Source organism: Corvus brachyrhynchos, unplaced genomic scaffold, assembly GCF_000691975.1.
Source record: "Corvus brachyrhynchos isolate BGI_N302 unplaced genomic scaffold, ASM69197v1 scaffold89, whole genome shotgun sequence".
In the NCBI taxonomy this organism is placed as follows: Eukaryota; Metazoa; Chordata; class Aves; order Passeriformes; family Corvidae; genus Corvus; species Corvus brachyrhynchos.
In genome coordinates, this window is record NW_008246063.1 from 909592 (window position 1) to 914270 (window position 4679).

Consider the following 4679-nt stretch of genomic DNA (forward strand, 5'->3'; position numbering starts at 1 on the left):
CTGTGTTTCAGGGGTCTGCAGGAGCTGAAACACAATTTTGGTGTGTTTATTTGCAGCTCTGGTTTGATTTCGTGCTCCAGCAGGGAAGCACAGCTCCAACCAGCACAGATTTCCTGCTGCAAAGAGGAGACACATTCTGGATTCAGCTCAGGGCCTTCCTTTCAGTGGGTGCAGATGTTTTGCTTTCACTTGGAGGATTGGTATGTGTTAATTGGGCAAAGAACAGTAATTAGGCAGGGTGTGTGGGTGATGATTTGTCTGGATACCATCACGGAGCCTCCCATAAGGCCCCGAGGCTGGAGCAGCCCTTGTGAACTCCCCTTAATTGCCTGGACAACTGTACACCTAAAATTTGGGGTGTCTTCCTCCCCCCTGCCCCCCAAATCCTTCCTGCTCAAACATGGAACTCTTGCTGTCCCTTTGGAAAACGGGCAATTTCCAGGGAAAAAGAAGGATCACTTCTGGCCACGCTATGAGATTACATCAGACCATAGGATGGGATTGCACATGTGTGGTGGAGAGGCGGCACTGGTCTCTTCTCTCTGGTGATCAGTGATAGTGTCACCGAAACTGCGGGAAAACCAAAAAAACTCTCCAACCACATTTTTTAGTGTTAGAGAATCAAAGCATTACTTTGTTCTGGCCAGGATGTGCAACAGAAATCATTTCATCCACACATAGCTGGGTTGTGCAGAGAAAATCATTCAATCGCACAGGAATTTTAGTTGATTTTTCACACAGTTAGACAGTCAAAACTCATAGAAATTTATTGGTTCAATGCTCATTGGTCCCAAGTAGTGCAGTTCTTAGTATTTGGGTTCATATTGGATACAGATTTCTTTGCCTCCAATGCTAATTAGGTTCTCATTCTTGGGTTATCTCTCTTTTTCCAGACCAGGGGTCTCAGATCATGCCAGGGGTGATGTTTGGAGTTCTTTAATGGTGGTTTATGGTCGTCATCTTTTGTGTATCTTCTCTGCTACCCCCAGTCTGTTGAGATGTTCAGCTCATCAGACCTCGCCTGGTAAAACAATCTTTTGAAAAGAAATTCCATTTCCCTCCCCCCCCCCGCGGCAAAGTGGACAAAAACCCCTGACTAAACTTCTATAAAAAAATTTTAAACTTGGTATCAGTTCCAACAATCAGACCCGAGGGAATGGCCTGAAGTTGTGCCAGGGGAGGTTTAGGTTGGAAATAAAGAGAAGTTTTTCACTCAGAGCTGGTCGGACTCTGGAACAGCTCCGCAGGGAAGTGGTCACAGCCCCAAGGCTGCCAGAGCTCAAGAAGTGTTTGGACAACGCTCTCAGGCACAGGGTGGGATTATTGGGATGTCCAGGACCAGGAGCTGGACTCGATGATCCTTGTGGATCCCTCCCAGCTCAGGATATTCACCCTGGGAAAGGCATTCTTGAGTATTATCTCAATGCCCAATGTTTTAAAGCTGATCATGTTCATGCCACATTCTACTGGGTCATTTTAAAGGAGAAAACCAGGCCATTAACTGAACTTCACTTGTCACCAGGCTGTCCTGAAGTGCTCCAGAATATCTGGATGCCAATCAAAGTGCTGGCCATGTTGCAGGGATCAGCTGCTGGATTATTCTGACTTCAGAAAAACCACAAAATTACAGTGAATTCAAATGTTGAAGCTCATCAGAAAAGGAGTAGCTTTTTCTGTGAAACATTCCAAGTTGGTGTCCACTTAAAAGTTGTTGGAACAAGCAAATTCCGTGTTCCTGTCTCTCTGTTTATCCACCTACCTGCCTATTTATGGAGCTAATTTTCCTCAAGAGCTTCAGAATTCCTCCTGGGTTGCATCATTTTGTGGGGAGGATCTTATACGTCATGGGATCAGAAAAGAAATATCTCCCCCACCATCCGGCTTCTGCAAGCCAGATTTGGGCAGTAGGATATTCATTTCCTACAAAATTCCATATGAAAAGCAACAGTTTCCTATGTGTGTGTGTGTATATAAATATATATATGTAAAGTCTGGAAGGCACTGAACAAATTTTGGGGGAGGTGTCTTTCTTCTGCAGTGAAAGTTTTCCTGGGGAATTCAACCCATTTTCATCTCTACCAACAACTTCCCAGTGTTTCTACTTCATGGTCCTGTTTCTGAGGTGTCTCTAAATTGGACTCAGTGTATCCAGAGGAGATTTTGGTGTCTTCCTGCCTTTCCAAGAACCCAGGAAGCAGAGTAAATTCCAACCAGAAGTCTTTTATTATATAATCCTCTTTATTAAAAATTAGCCTACAGATGGTGTTTCTTTTCAAGTCCGTCACTGAAAGCCAGAACTATTTTTTCGATTGTTTCTATTTAAAAACAACAACAACAAAAGATGATGAATTATCATCAGTTATTCTGTAAAACCCCAGATATTTCTGGAAAGATGAAGTTTTTAATACAAATGTTACATAATAGGAATGTCTACAGCAGAATGCTTTGAATTCCAAGCAGTTCAGGCTGTATTTTCTTTCACTTCCCACTGCTCCTAATAACAACTCTTTGTTCCACTCGAAGCCAATCTTTCTCACTCTTGGTTTTACATTCAAATGCCTGTAGACAGTTCTGGTCCCCTTAGTCAGGGATTAGACAAATTGCACACATTGTTTCCTTTTAATCTCATCTCCCTCCTGACTTCTGAAATACTCAGAGTTGTTCTTCACCATCCTCTGCAGTTTACCAACACTTCCTTGATATTTTGATGTGCTGAACGAGCACCATTCCACAGTGGGAGTCAGATGATCCCAAAACACTCAATCCTTCTTGTTCAGCAGCAGTTTTGGGGGAAGCATCACATTGCTGATTGCACCAGAATATCTGATTTTGGGAAAGCTGTTGCACACAGATATTCTAATTAGAGACAAGGCTTGGCCTCTTCTCCCACACAATTAATGACAGGACAAGGGGAGATGGCCTCAAGTTGCTCCAGGGGAGGTTCAGGTTTTATATCAGGAAAAAAATATTCACTGGAGGAGTGGTTAAACATCAAAACAGTGGCAGAGTCACCAACTCTGGCCATGATGTGGAAACCTTCATGGTTTTATATCCTCAGTTGGACTTGGGCTCTTGCAGCAGCCAAGTCTTTCCTTCCACAATGTCTGTCTCAAAGGAAGACTTTATTTTTTAACTTAAAGCTTGAAATTCATCACTGCCCTGACATCAGCTCTGCACCCTGTTTTCCCCTTGCCCTCAGCAGAAAAGGTCCTTTGGTAATGATATTCAGAGGAAGGTGCACACCGGAGACTGCAGAAGGTGCTGCTGCATTGTTTTTATCGAGAAAGCAAAGATGGGATGACTCATTTGGTCCAATTTCTTCACCTTTCAAGCCAAACCAGTTTTCCTGCTCTTTTTAAGCATGTTTGGTTGCTGGACTCCCCTCTTTGCCTGGGAGGTATACAGGGATCTCAAGAACTTGCTACTGGTTTTGAAAACAAATGATGGAAGAAATCCAGGAGCCAGGATTTGATTGCAATGGTGATAAGATATCACCAAAAAATTCATGTGAAAGAAGAGTGGAGCAGTTACTGCTGAGAGTTCCTGCTTTGACAGATATTTCCACTGCCAGCAGTACCCAAACACTGTGGGGCTGGATAAAACACTCTCAATAAAAGACATCATCTCGAAGAATTTGCAGCATAAAAGTTATGAAGCCTCACATGCATTAGGAAAAAAATGGTGCAATAAAAAGATTGTTCTGGGTTTAACTGCTGCAGCTGCTGCTTTGTTTTGTGTGGTTTTTTGCCTTGTCTTGTTTAGGTTTGAAGAGGATTTCTGGGTTTGAGAATCATAGAGTTGATAAGTTTAGCAAAGACGCCAAGATCATCACGTCCAGTCTTTGACCGATTGCCACCATGGCCACTGAATCGTGTTACAAAGTGCCACGTTTACTCATTTTTTGAACACTTAGCTCATTGATCCAGCTTGTCTAGATCCCTCTGTAGAGCCTTCCATGCCACAAAGCAGATGGATTTCAATCCCAGCACTGGCATGGTGCCCCGTGGCTCCCCCAGCACGCCTGGGTTTATCCCCTTCCCCTTCAAAGCTCGTTTAAAGCCCTCACAATCAGCCCCACAACTTGTGGGCTCACCCTTTTTCCCCTTTGAGACCCACCTGTCGCCAGCAGCTCCAGTGCCTGTAAACCACCAGAAAAGCCAAAATTCCACCTGAGCCAGGTGTTGATCCCGTGGAAAAATAAAACTGCACTTGAGCCAGGCGTTAATTAGTGGGAGGGACACACTTCAGCTTCATCACTGCCAACCTGAACAACCAATAGGTTGATAATCGGGCTGGACCACAGCAGGGACACCCCCAGGAATGTCTTACACAGGGAAGCAGCAGAATTCCCTGCGGGATGCCTCTGGCCAGCAAAGAAGTTGTCAGGAGTGGGATTCGAACCCACGCCTCCAGGGGAGACTGCGACCTGAACGCAGCGCCTTAGACCGCTCGGCCATCCTGACACCTGGGGCCTGCTGCTCTGCATCATGAAATTCCTGGGAAATTGTTTTCCATCACGTGTGTCCTCTGAGTGTGTGGAGCATTTCCTTGCACATCCAGGACTCTTCTCTGGGAAGCAAAGAACAGCCTGAAACACAGAACTGACAGGAGGGTGCAGCCAGGTTGGGGTCAGTCTCTTCTCTCAAGCAACAAGGGATAAGACAAGGGGAAATGGCCTA

The 4679-nt window shown here is 44.8% G+C and overlaps 1 non-coding gene across 1 annotated transcript; it reads right to left on the bottom strand.

Annotated features, from left to right (window-relative positions):
• Positions 1–4380: 4380 nt before the first annotated feature.
• TRNAL-CAG lies at positions 4381–4463 on the bottom strand. Its single transcript has one exon. It is a non-coding gene; the product is annotated as a tRNA-Leu (tRNA).
• Between the last annotated feature and the right edge of the window lie 216 nt (positions 4464–4679).